The sequence below is a fragment of the Lactuca sativa genome, chromosome 4 (assembly GCF_002870075.4).
Source record: "Lactuca sativa cultivar Salinas chromosome 4, Lsat_Salinas_v11, whole genome shotgun sequence".
Taxonomy (NCBI): Eukaryota; Viridiplantae; Streptophyta; class Magnoliopsida; order Asterales; family Asteraceae; genus Lactuca; species Lactuca sativa.
The window spans coordinates 75103688-75110675 of record NC_056626.2 but is presented as its reverse complement, the minus strand read 5'-3'; the positions used below and the strand labels follow the sequence as shown (position 1 = coordinate 75110675).

Below are 6988 nucleotides of genomic sequence, written 5' to 3'. Positions count from 1 at the left end.
AATGTTGGTGCTAGGAAACCACCAAAGTGTATTATATAATGTAAGAAGGTTGATGAGGATTACTATTGTTGTGGTTTCGAAGATACCCCGTGCAGCGGAAGCCTTGATATTTGTATTAAAAATTGAGCAGCGGCTAAATATTGTTGTATTTACACAAAGTAAATGTTATGGCATTATAATTGTTGTAACTCATAATATATGAATGGCTTACATAGCCTTTTTCTCTATATAATCGGTGGTTTATGTATTTGTAAACACGTGAAACACAAACATACAAAAACACATATGCACACACACACACACACACACACATATATATATATATATATATATATATATATATATATATATATATATACATATATATATATATATGTATATGTATATTTATATATATAGGGTTAGGATTAAATGTGAACTATAAATATTGTGTGAATGTATGCCCATATTTTCACCATTAGATTAAAAAAAATGAATGATTGTAATACGAAGGTACACATTATTATCATGGGACAACATGTACTCTATAATTACATTTAATTAAATACAAGAATATTTTAGTCTTTTAACCTATATTTAAAAATAGAAGATCCCTTATTCATCTCCTAATTTGATGATCATTTTATTAAATACTCATTTATCTTATTTAAAAAAAATTAAACATAAATAATTTTATCAGTTTTTTTTAGCAAAACACAGGTCTATTTTGTATTATGATGAACATGTGTCTCATTTCATTCTTATAGAATATGATTTTATTCAAATGATTTTTTTTGAAAATTAACATTCTTAAGGTGCCTGCATATATTTCCAAAATTAATAATTTGCATCAAAAATAATAATCATTTGATTGCAACGTTTGACACAGTATTCCAAAAAACATATAAAAAATAACATAAATAAGAATTTCACATAGCACAGTGTATTCTTTGATAATATGATCATTCTAAAAAAATATAAACAAAGTGCATTCTTTTAGAATTTTAATTCTCGCATAATGGTTGATAATGATAATGAGTAAGAAGACATAATAAAGAATAGGAATGGGTGAAAATGGCGAACAATTTTGTCAGAATTTAACATGTTCACATTAACAAAACATACCTACATTTTGAGTGATTCTAATAGAATACATGAACATAAAATAAAAGATGGAAAAATGAGTTACAAATACATGAAATATTTTTGATATAAAAAATGTCGATCTGCAACTTCATTTAATAATTAGTTTTCATCCCATATTTCATTCCTCTACGTTCTATTCTTCAAGAATAAGTTCCAAAAATGTTATTGTTGCAATCTTCAAGAATTACTTCTCCATTCTTCAAGAATCACTTCTTGACCTGATACCATCAAAAGGCACCATCAGACCATGATTTGTATTTCTGTTTCTTCACTTCATCATCACGGCCCCATATAAGAATCATAATTGCCACCTTTGAGACTTCATCAACGCAAACTACCACTGTTAATTCATTAGTAATAACTTTAATTTAAAAAATAATTGGTTAATATAAAAATAAACATTTCAAGAAATACTAACGTGTCGCTAACAAAGATGAGTACATTGAATTTATACAACCCCAACAATACTAGTTCCACTCCTTTGAATGTTTTCCCTCTCATATCTTGCAGCTAAAAGAGATTCCTTCAAGAAAACAAAATTTATGACGATAAAGAAACTTAAAAAGATTTTAGAATTCAGACATCATTTAGGTCTTTGTTGTTTGATAATCCAATGTTTATATTCGTCCTTTTATGTAGATTGCTTTGCAACAACAAACATCAAGAATTACATTCCATTAACCATTAACAATGGATAGAGAAAGAAAGTAATAAGGCGGTGGTTTAGACACTTACATGCTCTAATGGTCGAGGCATTTCTTCCATTTCTATATTTTTTATGTTTAGAAAACAGCACACATGTACTAATTCCAAAAATGGAACTCTAGTGGGATCAATTGTCCCTCTCAGTAGATTAGGATCGTGTATTTGTATGATGTTATACTCCCAACAATATCTTCAAATAGAAGAAGCATGACTTGGTGACTCTCTATACCAAAGTATGTAAATTGACATAAAACTCCATAAATCCCACTTCATCTCCTATAGTTTTCAAAAGGGGAAACAAGTAAAACATCAACCAATCTCCAAACTCAAATTGCACTCATAACATGAACTAATTACAAGCACCAGATTATAATCATCAAACTAAACAAAACATTTAATATCTATGATACAGAGAATGCGATTAATTAAAGCTCACCAATTAAGATAAGCAAGGTAATATAATTATGAGACCCAAATTAAGTATCAAAGTTTTTTTGGCCAAGTAAAGTTAATATACCAATCAAGGAGAAGCAATAATTGAATCAGAATAGTGAGGCTTAATATTACTTGGATTCATTTATAGAATAAAGAGGAATGAGGATTGCATGATGGTCAACGGTGTATAAGTACAACGGTCAGAGGAGGGGGCTAGGTAGATAGGTGAGTGAAATTAACCAGAAAAATACCTTCATTTGGGGTGTCGCTTGAAGAAATGGAGATATATCATTTCAATTGGGAATGAGACAGAAAAAGGGGTATCAATGGTGGTAGAAAGATGAAGGGAAGGACAAGAATCAAGAGGATAAAAGGAAGAAACCTAAGCAGCAGGAAAAAAAAAAAGAACTCCGATTAGGCCGCACATCAGAAAAAAAAATCCAAAATTCAAAATCAGCCCTAGCCTTTTTTTGCGTGTGATGCAATGCAGTAACTGATGGTTGAAGGACACATACGGGTTATTTGAGATGGAGGTATAAGGATAGTATAAAGATGGTGGTGGCTGTAATTATAGCCGATGAAGATGATAACGGTTGATGAAGATGATGTCGGTTGCGATGAAGACGATTGCAACCCATGGTTTAGGTTGCAGGTTCCTGGAGATGAAAAAAGAGGAATATGGAAGTAATGGTGAGATGTGGACGGAAGGGTTTGGCCGGCGTATGGGTTCTAGAGATCTTAATTTTAACAAAACACTAATCGGTTACTATAATATTAGGAAATTAGTATAAGATAATAATTAATTTACTTAATAAAAGTATTACCCTTTATCAAATGTCGCGTCCAGTCGATTTACAAGTTTCTTTTTTAATTTCATTTTATATGTTTAATGATATTGATCGCTTGCTTGGGATTAAAGAAATCGATAATAACCATCCGAAACGAAAATAATAATTCCGCAACCAGAAACCCTAAAATTGAAAAACCATAATTTAAACAAAAAAGATTCAAATCAATTTAGAATAGCAATGTAAGTAATAATGTACTAAGCTCTGATACCTACAAGTGTTAGGTTACAGAGCATTCTAAGCAAATGAATATTGCAGCAAGAGAATAAAAAAATTCTTATGTTGCATACAACCTATAAGGATCTCAGCTACCAATATACATTTTTATCGTTTAAAGCTTATATTTGTATATAATATATCTAAAACTCACTTTCTTTAAACATTTGAAGGCTATTTAACCTTTGAGGAATAGGCTAAAACAAACTATTAATTCCAAATCTTACGTGAAAACATAATAACATATATAAGTTTTAAATTCTAGATTAAATCATGAATGAAATGTGTTTCTATGTGGTAGAATTTATTACAATTACTTAATTCGAAAGCTCTCATAAACTTTCAATCATCAAAATAGTGTGTTTCTATATTTTGCTAAAGCGAATTGACATGTTAAGGACGTGTTTTGTATCAATTTGTATCCATGTTGCTTTATATACATGTATGCATAAGTGTCTATATATATATATATATATATATATATATATATATATATATATATATATATATATATTTTCAAATCTCTAAAATATACATTCGCACAAAGCAAATGTAATATATATATATATATATATATATATATATATATATATATATATATATATATATATATATATATATATATATATTACATTTGCTTTGTGCGAATGTATATCGAAGAGATTTGAAAAAAAACTATATACATGTTCGTATTAAAATACTTTTTAATGTGCATATAAACAAAAACAAATATGAATATGCATGAAAAATACATTTTTTTAATGAAAAATTCATTTTTTAAATATTAATATATAAATATAAAATATTTATTCGTTGAATTAAGAAAACTATTTTTGCATATTATTCAAAATATTTTATACAAAATAAAAACTTTTTTTTTATTTCAACGAAATTTTTTAAAATATTTCTAAATCAATATTTAAAAGAAGAATTTTTCATAATGATGCATTATATATATATATATATATATATATATATATATATATATATATATATATATATATATATAAAAGCGCGCACACACATACACACACACACACACACACACACACATATATATATATATATATATATATATATATATATATATATATATCAAGGTTGTAAAAATCCTTCGACGCTAGCTCGACGATCGACTGGTGTTAACAGATTAATATATCTTTAGAAAAATTAAAATTAATCAAATATTAATATATCTTTAGAAAAAGTAGTTCGAAATTAAAAAATAAGAAACTTTGTAATTTGAAAAAACGAAAATATGAACATTTTGCTATAATATTTGAAATTTTGAAATTTTGAAAATTTTAGATTAGAAAAAAGGTTGTTTTTTGAGTTTTTATTTTTTTTGCTTTTGTTGACTGATTAATCACGTCAAACCCGATTAATCCTAAATTTCCGATTAATACCCTAGTCATCGACTGTTGGCTAACGTCAATTGATTAATCCACGATTTAGCACCAATTAATCCTGATTTTTGCAACCATGATGTATATATATATATATATATATATATATATATATATATATATATATATATATATATATATATATATATATATATATATATATTGTAGGAACCCAGATTCACACAATACGAGATGACAATGCGGAAATTAAGAACAGTAGATGAATCAATCTCAAATAAACAAAAAATTAGTGAAATATTTCTTCATTCATATGATCATCATATCTGATTGCAATGGAGAAACCTCACGTGAAAAAGATGAACTCTCACTTTCTTTGTCAATCAGAAAAACAAAAATAAATAAGGGAAAATGAGGCTCACACAAAATAAAAAATGACCTAAACTATTTTTAGTCTTAGGGTATAAAATCTGTAAAACCCTAAAACAACTAGGCCAAGAAAAATAAAAATTCATCTGTCAAACATTTTTATATCTAACAGATGTTTTATAGAAAATACAAACTTTTGTCGATACATATATGGAACACACATCATGCGAATATTAAGAACATAAAATAAATGACTACTTCGCAATCTCATTTGTGCGTAAAAATATAAGATTTGTTTCAGTTATGGTTCGTTAAATCATTTTGAAATTCTGAAAAGATAAACTAACCTAAATAGTACTCCAAACAATGGTCAATCTCTTCGAAACACATATAACGATGTTTTGTGTAACCTTTTTGGTATAAGTTCCTATCATGTATTTAGTTTTCATGTATTGCATCATTTTAAATGGATAATTTTTCCAATATTGATATTTTTTGGATTTATAAGTAATGATCATATATTAAGTACTGTTGGTGCTGGGAAACCACCAAGGAGTAATATAGAATGTAAGAAGGTTAAAGATGAGGATTATTGTTGTTGTAGTTTCGAAGATACCCCGTGCAGCAGAAGCCTCAGTGTTTGCATTAAAATGTTTACAACGGCTAAGTATTGTTGTATTTACTCAAAGTAGTTGTTATCACATTATAATTGTTGTAACTCATAATATACGAATGGCTTACCTAGCCTTTTTCTATATTTCGTTTGTGGGTTATTGTCACACCCCCAAACCAAAAAGGTGGAAACCTTCGGGGCTGGAGGACGTCATCTACAGTATCACAACAATTGCATCATAGTATTCCAAGTAAACACAACCAAAACATTGAATATATATGTATTTACATTTGTTTGATACATAGTTTGTTTACACCAAAAGTATAGCAAAATATAAAATACGTGACTCTATACGCTCCGTCTTCTCAAAAGCTGCAGAAGTACCTGTCTACTGATTTCCTGAGAATACAAGCGATTTTTGCAAGAGTGTCAGCATTAAAGCTGGTGAGTTCATAATCATGTTTTTGTAATGAAACGTGTTAATGAGTCAATGAAAATGTTTGTATGTTTCCAAGGAAATCTAATATTTTCTAACATCGGTGTTCATTACTGTGTTCCATAAAGTATTAGTTCGTATGCCTGGTTACCACCAGATGTATTGTAAAATGTTGTTTTGAATGAAAACCCCTTTTGTATGAAAACTCTGGCAATCACTAATATGTATAGAGTATTCTGTTTAAAAACCCTGGTTGCCACCAGTATGTATAGTAGTTTCATTTCTTAAAATAAAACTATGTATTTTATCCCCTGGAAGTCCTCCAGTATAATGTGTAGTAGTTTTATTGATTAATATAAAACTAATGAAGAATGAAGTCTCGTAAACAAAGGTTAGTTTATACTATTGTGAGTCGTATAACCATGCTTGATATGACTGATGACCTCTACGACATTCTTCAGGCATTGAACGATATGATATTTGTCATCATAGGCATGCCTGCCTAACTGTAGCTAGCAGCTTAGATGTGGGATTGTCAGTCCCAAATAGATCTATTCACAAATCTCACGCTCTCCCTCCAGGAGACTCTGGTTACACTAATGATAGGATTTAGTAGCACCCTGAAGGGTACAATTGAAGTGATGTCTCACAATCCTGTATTAACTTGTTTACGTGTAATTTTGTATCGTTCTCTTATACTTGAAATCGTATGTATGCTTTACAGATTAATAACAATTATATTTAAATAATTATTAGTATGGTACTCTTGTATTCAGAAAGTAGTAATGTATACTATAAACTATATCTGCCATAGTTTATACGATTGTTAATGTAAAATCCTGAGATGGTAAAATTGTGTATTGAAATCCCAAACTAT

The 6988-nt window shown here is 28.4% G+C and overlaps 1 long non-coding RNA gene across 2 annotated transcripts; it reads right to left on the bottom strand.

The window, feature by feature from the left end:
- Positions 1 to 1053: 1053 nt before the first annotated feature.
- Positions 1054 to 2977, bottom strand: LOC122197656 (uncharacterized). Of its 2 annotated transcripts, XR_006191278.1 has the most exons (4): positions 2517 to 2977; positions 1861 to 2106; positions 1544 to 1648; positions 1054 to 1465 (listed from the first exon to the last, which is right to left on the bottom strand). It is a non-coding gene; the product is annotated as an uncharacterized LOC122197656 (long non-coding RNA). The 2 variants fall into 2 exon arrangements; XR_006191277.1 differs by having other exon boundaries at positions 1054 to 1648.
- Between the last annotated feature and the right edge of the window lie 4011 nt (positions 2978 to 6988).